This window comes from Rhinatrema bivittatum, chromosome 5, assembly GCF_901001135.1.
Source record: "Rhinatrema bivittatum chromosome 5, aRhiBiv1.1, whole genome shotgun sequence".
NCBI lineage: Eukaryota > Metazoa > Chordata > Amphibia > Gymnophiona > Rhinatrematidae > Rhinatrema > Rhinatrema bivittatum.
In genome coordinates, this window is record NC_042619.1 from 381,405,718 (window position 1) to 381,428,015 (window position 22,298).

A 22,298-nucleotide genomic window follows, 5' to 3' on the forward strand; every position below is an offset into this window, starting at 1 on the left:
CTTCATAGACCAGTATGGCAATTCTAATATACTTGCTGAACTCTTCTTAAAAAATGTAGGTTCATGCTGGAATTTAATTATATATATATTTTTAGCATTACAAAAGTCTGTGGGCATCTAGGTTTGAAAATATGCCTGTGCATTTGGAAGGTGAGTAATGGTACTGGAGTTTTGAAGGAAAAAAATGTTTGTGAAGGGCAGTTATAGCTTGTTTATTGGAAGTATGGTGAGACCGCTTTGTGCATAAGATGAAATCTGCGGAAAAAGATAATTAATCACTGCTTCAAAGTGAACTACTTGGCCATATAGGATGCTTTATGATAGAAAAGCTGTGATCAACACTTACAATACAACATGGGAGTTTAAATCAAGCTTCTCATTAATGTCTTTTAGTTCAGATCACAGTTTTTCAAATACAAGTACACTTGAATATGTAGAAATAAGGGTCAGCAAAAAAGTTTTGTCACCTTTTAATACAACTGTGACTGGTTTGTTTGCTGAACCTTATTTCTGCTTAAACTGCACAAAATGTTTCCCCTTTGAGGCAGTTTGGTTAAAAGTGCAAAGTTATAAATACGTCTCTCAATTTGTGATTGAATCTGTCAGGCCCCTTTTTCTCAGATATCCCAGGGAGACAGTCTTAGTAGAATAATTAATATGTTCATTTTATTGTTAGGCATTGTCAGTTTCAGCATATATTTACAGAAAAAAAGCTAGATGGCAGAAGCAGATATGCTGAAAAGCAAGATAAGCAAAAATACAGAAAGAGGAGGGGATAGTGCCCTGGCTTACATATTATATGCAGGAACAAATCACAAATTTACTTATCTCCTCATTAGTGTAAGTTTTCCATACATAGTAACAAGTTATCATATTAGCTGTGCCCATATCTGGGAACATGACTACATTGATCAGATGTTGATTGAATATTGGTATAATCATCTCAGAATTAGTCTGTGGTGCCATCTAATGGATGCAGCCTTCACACAGATCCAAAAGTTATTTCAGTATTTTTCTTGACCTTTTGTCTATATCTGCCCTATAGTTAAAGCAACATAATTAGAACATAAGAAATGCCATGCTGGGTCAGACCAAGGGCCATCAAGCCCAGCATCCTGTTTCCAACAGAGGCCAAACTAGGCCACAAGAACCTGACAATTACCCAAACACCAGGAAGATCCCATGCTACTGATAAAATTAATAGCAGTGGCTATTCCCTAAGTAAACTTGATTAATAGCAGTTAATGGACTTCTCCTCCAAGAACTTATCCAAACCTTTTTTGAACCCAGCTACACTAACTGCATTAACCACATCCTCTGGCAACAAATTCCAGAGCTTAATTGTGCATTGAGTGAAAAATAATTTTCTCCAATTAGTCTTAAATGTGCTACTTGCTAACTTCATGGAGTGCCCCCTAGTCCTTCTATTATCCGAAAGTGTAAATAACCGAGTCCTATCTACTCGTTCAAGACCTCTCATCATCTTAAAGACCTCTATCATATTCTTGTGTCCGTCGCTGTCCGACGTCTCTGCTCCGCCCACCTACCTCGTTGGCGACTCCCTTCGGGGGTTGATGGAAGGCTAACTGCTGCGGCGTCTCCAGGCCGTCCTCCTCCAGTGTTCCCGGACTGGCTCGACGCTGCAAGCCGCCAGGTTGACCAGATGCCTAAGGGCGCGCGTGCACGCGGCCCGACTGATGTACCAGCTCCCACAACAAACAAAGCTATCCTCCCAAACCAGGAGAATGGTCCTCACTTCCACCGCAGTATATCCTTATCTATGGTGTATACCAGTGGTATGTAATTTAAGTTGAACAGATCTAACTTTGACCATATATATATATACCTAAATATTTCATAGAGGTTTTCGCCCACCGAAATGGGAAGTGGTTGCAGATCATGTTCGTCTCATCATCCAGCAGATTGATATTGAGGAGTTCCAACTTTTGGAAATTATCCTTAAATCCGGAAACTTTACTAAAGGCTTTTAACTCTTTCTCCACCACCTAGAGGAGGAGCTCGGGTTTGTCAATATAAACAATATGTCGTCTGCAAATAACGATAACTTAAAATGATGGGGGCCCAATTTCAGCCCCGTTATTAAGGACGTGCTCCAGATTCGGAAGCCAAAAGGTTCTAAAAAAAGGGCAAATAGTAGAGGGGACAATGAACATTCTTGCCTTGTCCTTCTGCCGATTGTGAACTCCTTCCCATATTCTCCATTAACCTTAACCTTCACCCATGGGGAGTCATATAGCCTACATAACCACTGCATAAAAAAAGGGTCAAATCCCATCCTTTCTAGGGTCATGAACAAGAAGGGCCAATGCAGAAGGTTGAATGCCCTTTCTGCATCTATGGAAAGCAGGACAGAGGGAATTTGCTCCTTGTGAACCCACGAGATCAAGTCAATAGGTAGGGGAAATTTTAAGAACATGGCATTGGAGACACTTTTGCCCTTGAATCTTCATTTGCAATGAAAAGATTTATCTGGAAGTTTTTAAAGAGCCTACAGTACATGTAGGTCTAAAAACATATTTTCAAAAGGAAACCCTATGTACACATATTTGCACCTGCTGTTTCCCTTCAAGAAAAGCCACAATTAAAATTTCCCTCTATCAAGAAACATTGAACATAAGAACATAAGAACATAAGAAAATGCCATACTGGGTCAGACCAAGGGTCCATCAAGCCCAGCATCCTGTTTCCAACAGTGGCCAATCCAGGCCACAAGAACCTGGCAAGTACCCAAAAACTAAGTCTATTCCATGTAACCATTGCTAATGGCAGTGGCTATTCTCTAAGTGAACTTAATAGCAGGTAATGGACTTCTCCTCCAAGAACTTATCCAATCCTTTTTTAAACACAGCTATACTAACTGCACGAACCACATTCTCTGGCAACAAATTCCAGAGTTTAATTGTGCGTTGAGTAAAAAAGAACTTTCTCCGATTAGTTTTAAATGTGCCCCATGCTAACTTCATGGAGTGCCCCCTAGTCTTTCTACTATCCGAAAGAGTAAATAACCGATTCACATCTACCCGTTCTAGACCTCTCATGATTTTAAACACCTCTATCATATCCCCCCTCAGTCGTCTCTTCTCCAAGCTGAAAAGTCATAACCTCTTTAGTCTTTCCTCATAGGGGAGTTGTTCCATTCCCTTTATCATTTTGGTAGCCCTTCTCTGTACCTTCTCCATCGCAATTATATCTTTTTTGAGATGCGGCGACCAGAATTGTACACAGTATTCAAGGTGCGGTCTCACCATGGAGCGATACAGAGGCATTATGACATTTTCCGTTTTATTCATCATTCCTTTTCTAATAATTCCCAACATTCTGTTTGCTTTTTTGACTGCCGCAGCACACTGCACCGACGATTTCAATGTGTTGTCCACTATGACGCCTAGATCTCTTTCTTGGGTTGTAGCACCTAATATGGAACCCAACATTGTGTAATTATAGCATGGGTTATTTTTCCCTATATGCATCACCTTGCACTTATCCACATTAAATTTCATCTGCCATTTGGATGCCCAATTTTCCAGTCTCACAAGGTCTTCCTGCAATTTATCACAATCTGCTTGTGATTTAACTACTCTGAACAATTTTGTGTCATCTGCAAATTTGATTATCTCACTCGTCGTATTTCTTTCCAGATCATTTATAAATATATTGAACAGTAAGGGTCCCAATACAGATCCCTGAGGCACTCCACTGTCCACTCCCTTCCACTGAGAAAATTGCCCATTTAATCCTACTCTCTGTTTTCTGTCTTTTAGCCAGTTTGCAATCCACGAAAGGACATCGCCACCTATCCCATGACTTTTTACTTTTCCTAGAAGCCTCTCATGAGGAACTTTGTCAAACGCCTTCTGAAAATCCAAGTATACTATATCTACCGGTTCACCTTTATCCACATGTTTATTAACTCCTTCAAAAAAGTGAAGCAGATTTGTGAGGCAAGACTTGCCCTGGATAAAGCCATGCTGACTTTGTTCCATTAAACCATGTCTTTCTATATGTTCTGTGAGGAGGCGGTAACGGCAGCAGAAACCGGCAATGGATCTGTGGGTACAGCATGCACTCTCTCTCTCTTATGCTCCTGCTGTTTGTCACTTGCGGGTCCTGCAAGGGTGGAGGAAGATAAAGTTGGCGTCCTGCTGGGCCCAGAAGAGTGTGAGATGGTGTCTTGCTCTGATCTGAATGAAGGAGGAGGGAACAGCTTCTCACTGGGCCAGGAATAGGAACAAAAAGTGAGAACAGCTCCTGACATGCCCAATAAAGGAGGTTGGCTAACTCCCACCTGGGCTGTTTAGGAGAGAGAAGCCTTCTGCTGGCCCCACAACACACCTCCCAGGACCTCGAAACACACCAGTGTGTCCTGGGCCAATATTCCATTTATTTCATTGTGCCCAAGAAGGAGGGCTCCTTTCACCCCATCCTAGATCTCAAGGGGTTCAACAGTCATTTGCAGGTGACTCGTTTTTGCATAGAAACTTAGTGATAATGACAGTACAGTCAGGGGCGTTTCTGACGTCCCTGGATTTGTCAGAGCATCAACAGTTTCTGTGTTTCGCTGTTTTGGGGCGACATTATTAGTTTCGAGCATTGCCTTTTGGGTTGGCCACCACACCCAGAACCTTTTCCAAAGTTATGGTGGTGGTTGTGACAATGTTGAGAAAGGATGGCATTCTGGTTCACCTGTACTTAATTGGCTGATTCGGGCCAAGAAGGCTCTCTGGAAGAGAGCCTTCAAGTCTCACGCAAGGTGGATCTCCTTGCTACAGGATCTAGGATGGGTGGTGAACTTGGTCAAGAGCAATCTACAGCCATCCCAGATACTGGAGTATATCGGTGTTCGGTTCGAAATGAAGCAAGGCAGGGTGTTTCTGCCAGAGGGCCGCATTCAGAAGCTGATGGTGCAGGTGCGACTATTGACAGAAAAATTACACCCAATAGTGTGGTCTTATCTACAGGTGCTCTGTTTAATGATGGCTACCCTAGAGGTGATTCCGTGTGCAAGGGCGCATATGCGCCCTCTTCAGCACACTCTGCTGGCTCATTGGAATCTCAAGACTATTCGATAAGACTTCACTTGCTGGTGGAGATTAGTATACAGCTGCAGTGGTGGTTGCAAGTGGACCATCTAAGGAAGGGGGTTTCCCTATGATTACCAGACTGGCTAGTACTCACAACGGATGCAAGCCTCCTGGGTTAGGTGGGCCCACTGTTTAGGAGTTGACGGCACAAGGGCGCTAGAGTACAGAAGAGTCTCTGTGGAGCATCAATCAGCTGGAAGCCCGGGCCATCCTGTTGGCTTGCTTATGATTCATCAACAAATTGCAGGGTCAAGCAGTCCAGATAATGTCTCGCTCTGATCTGAATGAAGGAGGAGGGAACAGCTTCTCACTGGGCCAGGAATAGGAACAAAAAGTGAGAACAGCTCCTGACATGCCCAATAAAGGAGGTCGGCTAACTCCCACCTGGGCTGATTAGGAGAGAGAAGCCTTCACATCAATTGCCAAGGAGGAACCAAGAGTCGCAGGAAATAGCCCAACTCATGGAATGGGTGGAAGTGCATCTTCAGAAGATCTCAGCCTCCCACGTTGCAGTAAAAGACAACGTAAGAGCCAACTTTCTCAGCAGGTAGAGTCTGGACCCAGGAGAATGGGAATTGTCAAACGAGGCATTCCAGTTCATAATGGACTACTGGGGCCTACCATTTCTAGACCTGCTGGCAACATCTCACAATGTGAAGGTTCTTCATTTCTTCAGTCACAGGCGAGATCAAAAGTCTTTGGGCACTGATGCCATTGTGTAGGAGTGGCTGGTGGGCAAGCACCTATATGCCTTTTCCCCACGGCCCATGTTGGGCAGAATGATTCAGAGGATTGAGAGTCACATGGGGATAGTGCTTCTGATGATGCCAGATTGGCCAAGGAGGCTGTGGTATGCAGATTTGCAAAGGCTCCTGGTGGACTCTCCTATCTGATTACCTGTTCACAGGATCTGCTACAGCAGAGGCCTCTTCTTCACGAAGATCCAACTCTTTTATCTTATGGTGTGGCCCTTAAAAGGGCTTGAATGCTGAAGCAGGGATATTCCACTGTAGTGATGCCACCTTGGTACAAACGAGAAAGTTCTCCACTTAATTAGCCTATGTGCGGGTTTGGCGAATGTTTGAGGCTTGGTGTTGGGGTCAAAGTATTCTCCCTCGTTTGGTTAAGGTCCCGATCATTTTGGAATTATTGCAGGATGGGTTGCAAAAAAGGTTGGCCCTTAATTCATTGAAGGTACAGGTGGCGGCTCTTGCCTGTTTCTGAGCTCAGGTGAATGGTGTGGACCCTTGTCAGCTCATCCAGATGTGGCTCATTTCTTAAAAGGGGTGAAGCATCTTCATACTCCCCTGTGGTTGCCAGTACCCTCGTGGAGTTTTAATATGGTTTTGGATTTCCTGGCAGGTCTCTCCTTTCAATTGTTGCACAGCCTTTCCTTGAGGTTATTTACATTGAAAATGCTGTTTCTTGTGGCAATTTGTTTTGCACATAGAGTCTCCGAACTGCAGGCATTGCCTTGCCGGGAACCGTTTCTGTAGGTGACTCCAGAAGCGATACAGTTGCATACTGTTCCATCTTTTTTACCAAAGGTGGCCTCGGATTTTAACTTGAATCAATCAATTTCCCTGCTGACTCTGGACAGGGAGAGAGATGTGGAGAAATATCGCCTGTTATGGTCCTTGGATGTCAAGAGGCATATCTTGAGGTATTTAGAGGTTTCTGAGCCTCTCAGGAAGACTGACCAGCTGTTTATATTTCATGGTGGGAGTGAACAGGGTGAGCCGGCATTGTGAGCTACAATAGTCCACTGTATTAAGGAGGTAGTCACAGCTGCATATGTGGATGCTGAACAGCCGTTGTCTACTCAGGTTAGGGCTCATTCCACTAAGGCTCAGGCAGTGTCATGGGCAGAGAAGGGTGACCAAAATGATAAAGGGGATGGAACAGCTCCCCTACGATTAAAGGCTAAAGAGATTAGGGCGGTTCAGCTTGGAGAAGAGACGGCTGAGGGGGGGATATGATACAGGTCTTTAAAATGAGAGGTCTAGAATGGTAAATGTGAATCGGTTATTTACTCTTTTGGATAATAGAAGGACTAGGGGGCACTTCATGAAGTTAGCAAGTAGCACATCTAACTAGATAAATGAGCCCTGACCGACGTGCCGCAAATGTACGGTAGAGAGCAGCTCTACCGCGCATGTGCGACACAGAGAGCTCAGGCTGATGGGTTCTGTTTCTCCCTTCTGTGGCCCGAAATGACACCGCCAGCGCGTGCATCCCTACCGTTCGGCCCACGCTACAGTAAACAGGCCGGAAAAAAAACCCGCTGCGAGGACTGGGATCCGCGCAAGGAAGCAAGTGCCTGCGCTGCTTTAGTCGTCTCCCCCCTCCCCCGCACGTGCCCGCGGGTGGTAGAATCACTCCTGCACACGCCACACATTCAAACTGCTGCATTCTGTATAACAGAATACAAGGGAATTGAGGAGGGCTGAAGAAGAGGGAAAGAGTTGTGGATTAGGTCAGAGTTCCAAGAAAGGGAAGACGAGAATAGATGGAAGGACAAGCAAAGAAGATGTGAGTAAGTAAGTGGGAAGGGTAAGATGTGCTGAAGAGAAAAGAAGGAAGAGAAGGAGGGTTGAGGATGAAGTGAGAGGGGAAGGAAAGGGAAGATGAGAGGGGATGGAAGGAAAAGGGAAGAGGATATGAGTGAGTAAGTGGGAAGGGTAAGAAGTTCTGGAGAAGAGAAAAAGGGAGTGGAGGAGGGCTGAGGGAGAGGGAAGGGGTTGTGGATGAGGTGAGAGGGGAAGGAAAGGGAAGATGAGGGGATGGAAGGAAAAGGGAAGATGATATGAGTAAGTGGGAAGGGTAAGAAGTTGTGGAGAAGAGAGCGGCTCTGACCATTGGAATCTCGCCCGTTTGAACAGGCCTAACGGCTTGTATAAAACTAATTGGAGAAAATTCTTTTTCACTCAACGCACAGTTAAGCTCTGGAATTTGTTGCCAGAGGATGTGGTTAGTGCAGTTAGTGTAGCTGGGTTTAAAAAAGATTTGGATAAGTTCTTGGAGAAGAAGTCCATTAACTGCTATTAATCAAGTTGACTTAGAAAATAGCCACTGCTATTACTGGCATCAGTAGCGTGAGATCTACTTAGTTTTTGGTACTTGCCAGGTACTTGTAGCCTGGATTGGCCACTGTTGGAAACAGGATGCTGGGCTTCATGGACCCTGGATCTGACCCAATATAGCAATTTTCTTATGTTCTTACAGATTAGATTGCTGTCTCCCGTTGAGATTTGCTGAGCTGCAACGTCCTCCTTACATACCTTTTCCAGGCATTACCGCCTGGATGGGCAGGCCTGGGAAGATGTAGCCTTTGCACGTGCAGTATTGATCGGACCTCAGGTAGCCTCTTGCCCTCTTCGGGAGTAGCTTTGGTACATCCCACTGGTTCTGGATCCACCTATATGAATGCTAAGAAAGGAGAAATTACTACTTACCTGACAATTTCCTTTTCTTTAATATGGATAGGTGGATCTGCCTTCCTGCTCTCGGCTGCTGGATGGTAGTGCTATTATCCCCCTGTGTGGCTGTGTGTTCCAGGGATTACTGTGAAGTGTTAATCCTGTCCCTAGACTAGTGTCATTACACTCATTGTCTGAGCTCACTGGATCTTGTTAGCTGAGTGCTTGAGAGGTTGTCTGTTAATAATCAGGTTTTTGTTAGTTTGTCCACAGTTGGCTTTTGCAGAGAAAACTGGTTGGCTGATGTCTGTGCAGGGGTATATATAAACCCTGACATCAGCTTTGCTCTGTCTCCATCTGCTGGTGGTTCTGGATCTACCTATCTGTATTAAAGAAAAGGGAAATTGTCAGGTAAGTGGTAATTTCTCCTTATTGTACCAATTCAGTCAACACAAGAAGCATGTAGCCTGCTAAACAGACAAAGCTACAAGATTGTTTGTGTTCCTGCTAGGACTTCTAGTTATTACTGTACTTGGCTGTGTCTGTTCGGACCACTGCCAGACAGACTCAGTCGCTAATTAATTCCCATCATTGCAGCACATCTGGAAAATGAGCTTTACTGAATTCCACCAACTACAGCCACAGCCTGGAATGTCTAGTCTGTTGTAGATTTTCATATAATTCACAAACAGGCACTATTTGCTTTCCAGCCCTTCAACAATGTCACTTATAAACACACTAAAAAGAACTGGGCCTAGTACTGAAATATGTTGCACCTCTACAACAGTGTGGACCCCATTGACCAGTCACTCTCTGAGATCTGTTGCTTACACAACTTCTTACCCAGATTGTAATATTTCTTGCAACTCCTAAACTTGTTTGCTTGCTCACCAGTCTTCTGTGCAGAAGTGTCCAAGACCGTACTGAAATTCAAACAGGCAACATCTACTGCATCCACATCCCTACGTCTACGATTCTGGTTACGTTCTGAAAAACGTCAATCAAGTTTGTTTGGCAAGATCTTTCCCTTGTGAAATCATATTGCTAGGATCCTGTAATCCACTGAACTTAAGGTATAATGCTTTTCTATTCTTTAGTAGTGTTTCCGTAACTTTGCTCGCCACTGATGTCAAACTAATACATTTGTAGTTTTCCGCTTCCTCTTTGTTTCAAGCCTTGTGGAGTGGACCACATCAGATCTTCTCCAGATTTTTGGGAGCTCTCCCATTTCAAGTGATAAGTTGACAGAACTGTGAGGGGAAAAGTCCATACATCCTTTATCTCCTTCAGAATTTTTGGGATGCACCCCATCAGATTTCAGTGCCTTGTCCACTTTCAAATGTGGCAGTACCTCGAATATTATCTCCTCTGCAAATGGTCATTTGTTCATCCCACCATTTTTTGTGTTCAAGCTTTTGGCCTTTCTTTGGATCTCTGTTCACTAAATCCATCCTGCTATTCTATTATTATTTCTCTGCCATTCTTCCTTTTTTTCACTTATATTATCTGAAGAAAGTTTTATGTCTGCGTTTACAGATTGGGCAGTTTACTTCTGTTTTGAGCCTTTACTGATCTAACTGCCCTTTCTGCCTTTTTTAGTTTTTCTTGCTAATGTTACCTCCTCTAGCATCTGTACATTCTGAAAGCTATTATTTTACTCTTGCTTTAGCTCCTACTTTGAACCATCAAATCTTTATTCTCTTCCCCTTGCTAACATACCTGACAAAAAGATGTATCGACATCTCAATATTCATTTTTATTGCTATTTTCAGTTCCTCTCTACCTCCTATATCCCTCTTGAGTCCTGACAAGGCTTTCTTTAATATAATTGTTTATTTTCTTGAAGTCACCTCTTCTGATGTCAAGGACCGTTGCTCTAGTATAGTTTTGGTACTGGTCCAGTGGTTACATTAAAATCACAGTACTGTGTCATCAGAAAGAACCCCAGGTTGCATCTTACCCATAACCCCTATGACACTGTCTCCATTTATCAATGCAGGTTTAATGTTACCTACCAGGAGTGGGCTCAACTACCTGCTTGAGAAATACCTCTTGCAGGGATTTCTATGTGTCCCTGTTTCTGGTTGATCCAGCAACTGGCACTCTTCCAGCTGCTGGAAGATTTAAGTTCCCCATTTACAGCAATTCGTTTTCGCATGCTATCCTTTGGACAGCTTCTATCATGTCCATGTGCAACTTTACATAGGACAATGACTCCGTGGTGTTGCAAGGTTGTATAACATTCAAGACTGCAAGCTTTTCGGTTTCAGACACTAACCCAGCATCAGCAATGAAGTTGCACAACTTGCTTCCATAAAAAAACGGTTTTATTAGAAATGAACAGATTTGTTAAGCTACTCACAAAACACATGTGCAAAAGGCTCACAGATTCATGCAATTACGTTCACTTGCAAAGGATGCTAGAATGCACTATTACTATAGGACAAGGGTAGGCAACTCTTGTCCTGGAGTGCCATATACAGGTTTGGTTTACAGGATAACAACGAAAATAGGTACCTGGTCAAAAGTGTACTCTTGACCAAATACCTACTTTCATTGTTATTAATCTATGTAATTGGGGTCTCTTTTGTTAATTTGGTTTTCAGGATATACAGAATGAATATGTATGAGTCATATTTGCATGCACTCCCTCCACCGTATGCAAATATATCCCATGTACATTCATTGTAGATATCTTGAAAGCCAGAGTTATTTGTGGTACTTCAGGACCAGAATTGCCTATCCTCCTACAGGCTACAGCAAGTCCATCCATGGCAAACAACCAATGTCCCAAATCAATTGTCCTCCTGTGCTTCTGATCCGAAGCACAAAATGCTGGTGGAAATTGTTGCTGCAGCTTGTGTTGGTGAGTCCCCTGGAAAATCAAAGCTCCAATAGCTGACAGCAGAAAAGATCCTCCTACCTCAAAGGCACTAGGCAACCTGAAGTCCTAACAGTGCAGTAAAAACCTTAATTACGAACAACGTTTAGGCATTACACCAGGGCAGGTTCCTTTCTGTCTTGGCTCAGCAGACTGCCTCACATATTCTGTGTTAAATTCACATGAGTTACGTCAAACAAACTGTATGCTGCACACATCTTCTTTTGCTAAACACATACTCAGCAGTTAAGCACAGTATCATTTAAAATATTAAATGTCTTACTTGCATTGACTCATTAGTCTCACGCAACTAAACAAGGATTTATCGCTATACAAACCACAACAGCCTGCACTAATACACAGACATGAAATAGTTCAGGAAGGCGAAGGGCAGAGTTTCCTTCTTTACACCTTTATCCACTGTTCAAAGAAAGAAAGTTACAGAAGAGCAGAAGGCAGAACTTTCCTCTTTACTCCTTGATGCATCAGGCATGATAACGCCTCAGAAACCGAAGAAAAAAGACGTAAAGATCAGGGGTCCAATTAGCTGCAGGATTCATGTTTTCAATACTTCAATTCCTCATAGAGCCAACAGAAGTGCAGACACAATGGAGCCAATAATGGTTTGAGGAGGAGGATTGTTTCAGGATATAATAAACCCGTGACTTCAAGAGGGGAAAGGGAGTTTATCAGAATTCACAATAGCCAGGCAGCCGAGACACCCATGGTTCTATTCTGCCCCCGCCCAGCCTAGCTGGACTCCACCAATTACACACAAGGAAAATGTAACACATAATTTGGATGAAATGGCCATAGCTGTTTGTTAAGAGTCCCTAATGGGCGTCTAATTTAGGTGCTGAGTCTGGTCAAAAATGTCTACAATTTGCCGCTGGGCAGGTGCCGATAACTTTGATTTCTGCCCTTGTGGAACCGCAGGATCTTGCTCCCTGTGAGCCCCCGGACAGGCATTATGACCACCAAACACCGGTAGGGATTTTGGCTCAGCCGCCATACAGTAAGCCCTGCCGGAGTGCAAGTTTGGCATATAAGCTGTTCTCTCTTAGAGCCTCTAATACTTGTTTCACATGTTTGTGGTCCTGTGCCAAGGTGTGAGAGAAGATGAGAATCCCTCAAGAATATGTTGACCATATTTTGGAAGACAGCAAGAGTGTTGCACAGGCCAAATGGCATGACCAGATACTCGTAATGGCCAATATGTGTGTTAAATGTCTTCCATTCATCTCCCTCCCATATTTGAATAAGATTATAAGCTCTTATGAGGTCCAGTTTAGTGAAAATTTGTACTTCACGCAAGCAGTCGAATAGTTTCATGATGATGGATAATGGATACCTGTTCTTCCAGCTATGACGTTGAGGCCTCTATAAGAATAGGTTGAATGTGTTGTGGAGCCCTGCGGAGGGAATTCTAATCAACTTTCAAAATTATTAATGGCGGTGTCTCCTTAAGGGAGGATTTCTGAAAATGCCCCGAGGGAGGAGAAGCGTGTGAAAACCTTTGCCAATTAGAAGGAAAAATATGGCAGCTCCGCAGGCCTTCTCCCTCGGGGCATTTTCAGAAATCCTCCCTTGAGGAGACACCACCGTTAATAATTTTGAAAGTTGATTAGAATTCCCTCCGCAGGGATCCACAGCACATTCAGCATATTCTACATTCCCAGGTTACAGACTTCACCGTTTTACTCTTGGGTTTTTGTCCCCCCGCCCCCCGACACAGTCCTTGTGGCGAAACACGGTCCGTGTCGGGGGACCGAAAGATTCATCTGCAAGCAACCGTTAAATAAACAAAGGATATGTTGATTTAATTAAGTTCCAAGTTTCAATTATTGCATTATTCAAGAAAAAGTTCCATGAACTTTCATAGCGCTATACTACTTTTTATAGAAATAAAACTTACCACCAGTCCCGGCCCACAGAGTCCACATCCGCTCCAGTTACCTCCTTTTTTTTATCGAAGCCATCTGGCCTTCTTCTTGAAGCCCTCAATCAATAAAATGAAAATGCACAAATCTAAATGTAACACCGCTTTACAATTTATGCAGGAATAATTTAATATAAATAAAACTATGACTTTTTCATTAAGTTCACAACTGATACTAATGACCCACCCCATGCACATTCCAACTCCCACCCCATGCAGTATAATACAAATACCGGCCCCTAGAGCCTTGCTCAAGGCAAAAAGTACCCACCTCATGCACAACGTTCCAACTTCCAACCTCTAGAGATCCCACCCCAAGTGCCTGTAACCCCTAGTCCAGGCACTACTTACTTCATGTGGGGGAGAGGTTCCTCTATTGAATTCAATCTTGAGTTCCTCCCATGCCCTGGCCATTCACATACTGTGCCTCTCACCAGCACACACACCTATAAATTAGCTTCATTAGCCACTACCAGGGACGTCATGCCAAAAGGGCGACATCCCTGGTGGTAAAATTGGGCTGGCGTGCTGGTCATGCTTAGGTGTGCGTGGATCTACGTGCAAACCAACAGTGCCTAGAAAGCTGCCTAGCTAAACAGGAATCTGGTCACTCGGGCACCAAGATAGCTGGGTGTGATTCAGGGTGCTCGGACACCTAGAAAGACGCCTAGCTAAGCAGGTTTCTCCTAATACCTTATCTACCCCACTATGAACCCCCCTTCCAAGTGTTACTTTCACCCACCCCTCTCCAACCATCCTTTCCCATCCTCCTTGCCCCCCCTACTACTCTTTCTCCTCCCCCTTCCCTCCTCTCACAAGCATGGGTTTCTCCTAACACAGTATCCTCCCCCTCTCCCATTAACCCCACTTTCAACTATTACCTCCACTCACCCCTCTCCCATCACCCCTTTTCCATTCTACCTACCCCCTCCAAAAAGTCCACCAACCCCGTTTTAAAATGCGCGCGGTGCATGCAGGTCCCGGCCACGTGCGAAAACCCCACTTTTTTATGGGCGTGGACCTTTGAAAATCCACCCATTAATTTCTTTAGTATATGACTGACACATCTCTACTACAACTGCTCTTCCCAGCACTCAAAGAAAGTCACATGCAGTGTTCAGTGCATGCTTTTGTCATCTCGCTCAGGCTGGAGATAGGAAACAGGCTAGGACTCAAAGGATGCTCAGGAAAGGGAAGGGGGTGTGTTCAATGTGTGTGCAGCACAAAGTGGGGCCCTGCTATCTGTGTCCTGCATGCTGTCCATTAATTACCCCATGCCAGGGCTCATCCTCTAGTTTGGAAGAGGCATGCATGATTATACATGTCTCCTACACGTTTACAAACCACCACTGGTGTCTCTTGTTGCTGTGAGGTGCTGGCCTGGATCTGAGCATCAGGCAGTGGTGACTTTTCCATGGCACATATGATCAGGTCTAAAGGCACACTTGTTGGGAAACATTGGTCTAGACTCATATTTATTCCAACATGTGCCAAGCAACATTCTGCTTAAAATATTTGTAGAATTGCATGGCGCAATGAGTATATTTATTTGGAGTAACTAGTTAAGAACATATGTGCCATATTGGGTTACACCAAAAGCCATCAAAGCCCAGCATCCTGTCTCTGACAGTGGCCAGATCAGGTCATCAAGCAGATCCCAAAGAGAATATCATTCCTTGTTGCTTATTCCCAGGGATAAATGGTGGCTTTCCCAGGTCTCCCTGGCTAATGGTTTATGGACTTTTCCTATAGAAATTTATCTAAACCCATTGTAAACTCCACTATGCTAGATGCCTTGGATACATCCTCTGGCAAGATTCCAAAGCTTGACTGTGCAGGAGTGAAAAAACCTCTTTGGGGCCAATACAAAACAGTGCACTCAGTCGAGCGCAGTTTAACCTGTGGTTGGACGCACATCCACAGCCCCTTATGCTATAAAGGGATTAGCATGTCCAAAATGTGCATCCAAACCCAGCAAAATAGCGCTCATCACATGCAAAGCATGTTGATGAGGCTATTAGTCATTCTCCCCAGATCTAAAAAAATGATGTGCACTCGACCTGCACATTTTTATGAGTAGCACAAAAAAGTGTAAAAAAAGCAGAAAATACTGCTTTTCTGTACATCCTCTGACTTAATATCATGGCAATATTAAGTTGGATAAACCAAAAGGTTAAAAACCAACAAAAAAAGTGCCTGGCTGGGCACAGATTAGGAAAATGGACTCTGGTAAAATTGAGCGTCAGTTTTCCTATCCCGTTGACAGCCACCTCTCCTGGGCACCCACTGCCAAGGAGGTGCTAGTGGCGCACATTTCTCCTTAGTGCCTCCTTGGCAGTGCAACCCCTCATTTAAATATTGAATCGCGCACCCAGAAAAGGTGGCTGGGTGCTCGTTAGGAAAGCGGGCGCTCAACACCGAGTGCCTGTTTTCTGCGCTCATTTATTGCAACAGCCCCAGGTTTCAATTTCTTTTTCAGTTTTGCCTGATGCAGTTTTGTACAACCATCTGTTCCCAGAATGTTAATACACTGCAAGTTTGTATGTTTTAATACATTAGAAATAAAATAATTATTGAAGATACCATTTATATTAACCTTTATTTCATCTTTTGGGCTTGGGACTTCCCTCTCCTAGGATAGTTTGGGGCTACAAAGTGTCTTACGTTGGGCTATAAATCTTGCTCAAAACCTGGCAACACTGGACGCAAGGTTAATAGTGATGGAGCTGTCACCCAGGTAGAGGTAACGCTTGTCCACGGAGAAAGCTAATGCCGGCATGAACGCAGAAAGAAGGGTCAGCAGCAAAGGAGATATCTGCGCCTCTGGATTCCTCTTTCGCGCTGATAGACATTCTGCACCATTTCAGATCTTGTTCCCATATGTGACTACAAGTTTGTCTTTTTTGGGTGGTGGTGGTGACTTTTGTTACAAACTGAATTAGAGGCTTCTCGTCCATTGGAGGCGCGGTGTCTTTTACATGTGTTTTCCATGATCGTGCGAACTGCTCCGCTGATAGAAAAAAAAAAAAAAAAGTCTAACGGATCTCGGTTTTAGAAACTTCGGAGAGAGAATACGTTTTGCCCCGTACTGGGCCCCGTCAGGTGAAACCCACTTGTGTGACACTTGGGCATCTGCTTGTGCACAGAAAACATCTGCGCCCCCCCCCCCCCAGTCCCTTCCCAACTGTGGTCCGGCAGCGCGGGGCACCTACTCAGCCCTATATTGACCATGAAATGAAAAAGCACGCTATTTGCAATAAAGATGGTTATAGTCTGTCCGACCACCTTGGAGTTATGTTATCTAAGCTCAGCTCTGTTGCTGCAGTTAGGGAAGACCACGGTGCCCTGCACCTGAGACAGGAACCTCCGCGGGACCGGAAGCGGCGGTTGGATTCCGGGAAGCCGCGGCCGGCAGCCTGTGACGTGTCCGCGCCGGTGCGCAGGCGCGGAGCACCGCCCTCCCCCTCTTCAGCCTTTCCATTGTACGGGCCAGAGTTGAATGTGGAGGCAGAGGGGCGGCTCATTGTCGGCGATGGCGCGGTGAAAAAAAAAAAAAAACACAAAACCGGAGCTATACATTTTCAAAAAGCGGCCCGATTTGGCGGGAAAACCGTGCGCTGCCCGGGGGAGGGGAAGAAGAGGCCGCAGCCGAGTTGCGGGACGGACCGAGCCAGCTTGGGGGGGTAAGTCCGCGCCGGAGCCCCCCGTTCCTGCCTAGGCTTTCCTCCCTTTGGCTCGTGCGGGGCGCCCGGAGAGGAGGAGGGGGGGGCGGCCTCGAGGGTCGCTGTGACGTCACGGGCGGGTGCCGGGCAGCCTCTCGCGCCGTCCGTTCCCCGTGCTCCCCGGCGTGGGATGGGAGCCTCTCAGCCCGGCCCCCCCCCCCCTGCTGTGATTGCGAGCGGGGGGGGAGGCTGCGTCCGTCCGTCCGTCCGTCCGGGGGCCGGCGACTGCAGGCAGGCGGAATCTCTCAGCTATGAATAGGGAGGCGGCGGCGGCGGAAAGGTTCCCTGCTTTTGGAATAGTGTGATCCAGCCCTGCCGGTGCATGGATGTGTAGTGCTGGGTGTGTGTGTGTGTGTGTGTCCGGGCAACAGAGAGAGAGAGAGAGACACAAACCCCCAGGTCTGTTATCTGTTGTGTAGAGACAATGTGGCTTGCAGACCCGAGGGAGCCCTAAGTAAGTGCTGGCTGCTGGCTCTCCAGCTCCCTCGGGTACCAGGAGCTGCTTCTCGGTTGATGGGCAGAGGCGAAGGAGCTGTGGCCGCCTATTGCGGCAAAGTTTGTTTTTTTTTGCTTAGAGCTCGGGGTGCCGTCTCCGCCATCTGTTTTCTGCACACACAAACTGTGCCTCCTGGGCTTCTTATGTTATTGAAATGCTATGATTGTATGGTCTGATTTTTTACTGTGTGTGTGTGTGTGAATGTGGTTTTCTCTCATGTATGTTTTTGTAATCCACCTTGAATTTTAAATGTGTGGCATATACATCGTGGAAATAAATACTAAGTTCCCACACAGAAAATCCAGCCACACAAATAGGTTGCCGCAGAATGGTGCACTCAAGCGAGTGCACCGTTTAACACACAATGGGCCGTGTGTTTCCCACCGGTGTCTATTACCCCTTATCCTGTAAGGGGTAATAATGTGTGGGGCCCCCCCCCCCCCTGAAACTAATAGCCCCTATCACATACAAACGCATGTTGATGAGCCTGAATACTGATAGTAAAATGTGCGGCCAAGCTGTATATTTTACACTCAGAAATGAACGCTCGCCCAAGGGCAGGCGTTAAGTTCTAAGCAACCCTGAAAAGTGTACAGAAAAGCAGAAAATACTGTGTTTCTGTTCACCCTCCAACTTAATATCCTAGCGATATTAAGTTGGAGGAATAAAAAAAATCTGCCCACCGGTCGGGTTAGAAAACGGATGCTCAATTTTTGCCGGTGTCCGTTTTCCGCACCGATGGCTGTCAACTGCTTCGAAAACCGACGCCGGTAAAATATTGAGTGTCGGTTGTCGGACCTGCTGACAGCCATCCTTAATGCTAATAAGGAAGCGCTAGAGGCACACTGTTGTCCCTAGCACCTTCTTTTTAGCGCGAGGCCTCATTTAAATAGAGATTCACATGCCCGGGAGAGTGGGCGCTCAGCACCGAGCGCTGGCTCTCCTGCACTTTTTATTAAATCGGCCCCAAATCCATGTGGGTACACACTTCAGTATAAGTGTTCATTTTTGTCTGCGTATAGTCAGAATTTTGGAACAGCACAGCTCCTACGAACAGCTGCTTGAAAATCTGGGGCAGATTTTTATGTGATTACTGTTATGCGGCTACCCGCCTACTTTGGCACCTGCTGAAACTTGACCTCAATATGTATTACATCTAGGTTTGGTTTTCTTTCTGTTGAATAGATTGTCTTCAGTATTGTTACACTGTGTTTTTACACACAGACACATCTTCACATGCTCATTTTCACACATTCTCAGCTAGGCTTTCACACACAGGTTTTCAGTATTTTTTTGTTTTGGTGTTTTGTTTTGTTTTTTAAACACAGGCTCTTGGATTCATTTATAGCATACCGTGATTACGTTTATCTTTTCATGCAGTTTTGGGTCCTGAGGCTGTAAACTATAAGCCGAAACAAAATAAATCCAAAATAAAGTTTGCAAATATATCTGAAACGTTTTTTTTTCCTCTGTAAAAAGTCCTGAATCCTCTGGACTTTCTGATTCAGAGTCATCACCACAAATTCCTTGCACTGAATCTGAATAATCACCCTTTTGAGAGCGAGACACGTCTCACTTATTTCTTTATCGCCAGGTGCCGGGCTCTAGGGATACGTATATAATGCATAAATAATATCACTTGGGAATTTCAATCTGCTCCCGCAGAGATAGCAGAAGCAGCTTGATTTGGCCTGCAGAAGAGGTGATGGAAGGAGCCTGATCTGGCTTGCACCAGCTTAAGTGCACGCTACGGCCAACTCAGTTTGCAAGTAGCAGCACCTCAGAATGGCATGGGCGGAGCCTGCCGGTGTAAAGCCACCACTGATTGGCTGCGTTTATGTATTGCTGGCATTGGTGCTGCTTCTGCAGGTGGAGCCACATTTATTTAAAAGTTCTTATATTCCGCGTACATCTGTTGTTCGCAGTGGATTACAATAAAAACATACAAAATTTAAAAACCGGAAAACAAGAAGTGAACAAATGTAACAGAACTAAACTGAGCTAAAAATACAAAAATCAAAAAATGCAATTAGTACCTGCCTTTAATTGCCATTGAATGCCTTTTTTAACAGGTTTTTTTTTTAAAGATTTCTTAAGTTTTTCCACATGTGATTTCAAGAAGGGAAATTCCATATAACTGGGGTAGCCACCAAGAAGGCCCTTCCTTGGGTTATTCTGTAAGCAGGTTTAGGAGTGCAGGGATCTGTCTGCTACAGGACACTGCCAGCTGCCCTCCCACCTTACTTGTGACCCTAAGTCAGGGAAAAGGCAACATGTATTCTCCTCGGAAGCAGGCTTTTATTTGGCAGGGATATAGCATCCTGGCCACTAAGCATCAGTTTTCCCTAAAACAAAGTTCTACATCGGGGTTGATAACAAAACATGTGAAAAGCCTTAGCCTGCTTAATATGTTAATCTTTAGGGCTAACTTGCTCATCCTGGGTCCAGACGTCAGGTGATATCTCTGTTCCCCTCTGAAGCAGGCTCCAGCTGGAGAATGAGGCAGGGGAGAGGCTTGGTACTGGCAGAGCGGGCAGGCTGTCCAGGAAGGGGGGCTTGCTTTTGCCTCCTCACTGTCTCAGACTCCGTGTCGCTCTCCGCACCTGAGCAGGCACCTCGTCTCTCCGGTCTCCTCCCTTCTCGATAGCAGGGAGGGCTGGTCTGCTTCTGGGCCCCCCCCCCCCCCCCCCCCCCCTTCACTTTCAGGAATGCTTCGGCACAGGTTTCAGGGTCGCTCTCAGGGTTTGCACCTTCCTTTTCCTCCTTCAGGTGGTCCTTCGCTTTAGCCTCTCTCCAGGGGGCCCGTTACCCTCCCCCCCATCTTGTACTTCCCAGCTGGTTAATATGCATAACCTCATGCATAATCATGTGGTGAGTGGAGGGTGTTTCCCCCTTCCCCCATTTCTTCGGGGTAGAACTGCCTCGTCTGTATGCCAAGCTGTCTGCCAGTGTCAGCATCTTTCTCCTTCTCCGACTGTCCTCCCCCTTTAAGGGTGAGGGTCTTTCAGACCTTAGCTTGCCTTGGCTCATCCATGGGCTTAAGCGGTTGTCCCTGGGTCTGCTTTGCTCCTGTTGACCCAGGAACATGCAAACAGGCAGATCCGATAAGGTGTTCTTCATGTTCCACCGAGACAGTGCAGTTTTACAGTTCACCCGGGTAAAAGTCTTTCTCTTGCTGTGCCGGTGCTTAGGGGCCTGCCAGTTTCTTGGCTGTTATGATTCATGTTTGATAATTCAGTGGTAAACGTGAGCTGTCTCCCTACAATTCCCAACCTTGCCACCTTACTCGCTGGTAGCTCAGAGGTTCTTGGGCTGAAGACGGGGAAAGAGGCCGCAGAACAGCCATAACAGTTTATTTATTTGGCGCCGTGGAGGACGGTGTAGGCCATGGGGGGGGGAGAAAGGCACTGGGTAGACTGAGCTGATGGTTCTGCAGGGCTGCCAGGTAAGGATGGTGGTTCCTGAAGCTCCCAACCACCTCTGCGCTTTGGGGGGGTGAGGAGGCACGGACATTGTCCCCCCTAAGGATGCAGACTATGGGGGGCAGCGTGCCGAAAACACTCCTAACCCAGATACCAAGTCCAAGCATCTCTCCCTGGAGGAAGGTTTGCAGAGGGGATTAGTTTGCTCATGCCGTGAATCTGCCATTTAGTGAGACGGAAGGGGGAGCAAGAGTGCATGGGTGGGAGAGAGTGCAGCACACACAAAACTACCCCTTCCTCCCTCCCATCCATCCATCCACCCTCCTCGCACCCTACGTGTTCTAGGTGAGCAAATATTGGAGAAAGAGAGAGTGGTGGGCAATGCTGCGGGGAGTTGGCCGGAGAGTCAATGCTCAATCAGTTATAACCAAATCATTGTTCAAAAAAAATATAAGAAAGATAGGGAGGGCGGAGGCTTTTTTTTTTTTTTAAGACCAGTGATTATATGAAAGCTTGCATTGAAATCCATGATCACACAGGCAGCTATTTCCGAGCGCTTTTCCTCCATTTAGATCCTAATTAGTCTAATAGAGTTCAAACTGCCAAAACAATTTGTTTGAAATACAAAATGAACTTTTTTTTTAAGCTCACTATTTATGGTTTTGCCTACTATGGAGAAATCTGGAAACGTTTCCAACGCTGTCTCCCACACACGCCTACAGCCCTTCAAACACCCCCCCCCCCCCTTCCCCGGCATGTCAGATCATGGAGAAGGCCAGAAGTGGGACCTGCCCCCCCGCCTCACCCAATTCCTCCCTGCATCCCCCCCCCCCCCCCACCCCTGGCTTGGCAGAATCATCGGAGGAGCTCTCCCTCCTCCCTTGAAGCGAGTTTAAAATGTTCTTGCTGACCCCTTCTCTTGAAAAGTTTGGGGGAGCCCTGGTTTAGGTCACTGATATTTGAAGGTCTTGTATGCCTTTCCTCAGACTGTTTGCTCAGCTCTCTCTCTGTCCTTTTGCCTTTCATATTATATTTTGGGTTTCTCCTATTTTTCCAGTTTTTTTTTCTTTCATGCCACATTTTTGCTCCATCTTTTTTTTTTTTTTTTGCCTTTGTCCCCTTTATTTTTTTAAAATGCTTTCCCCTCTATTTTCTCTTACTATCTCTTTGTTCATCGCTCGTCTCTCTCTCTCTCGCTTCCCTGCCTTGCTCGCTTGTCTTCCCTTTCTCTTCTTTCTGTACAGCAAGTCTGCAGATGAAACTGTGAAACTGCAGTCTCCACCTTTGGAATAACTCGAAGGAGGCCAAATCGCTAAA

The 22,298-nt window shown here is 45.6% G+C and overlaps 1 protein-coding gene across 1 annotated transcript in view; it reads left to right on the forward strand.

Moving 5' to 3' along the window:
• The first annotated feature begins 16,885 nt into the window (after positions 1-16,885).
• NCK2 (NCK adaptor protein 2) overlaps positions 16,886-22,298 on the forward strand; it is a 205,294-nt gene continuing 199,881 nt past the window's right edge. Inside the window, exon 1 of the mRNA XM_029604864.1 lies at positions 16,886-17,024. The gene's annotated coding sequence lies outside the window, so the exon portion shown is untranslated. The remainder of the gene's footprint in view (positions 17,025-22,298) is intronic.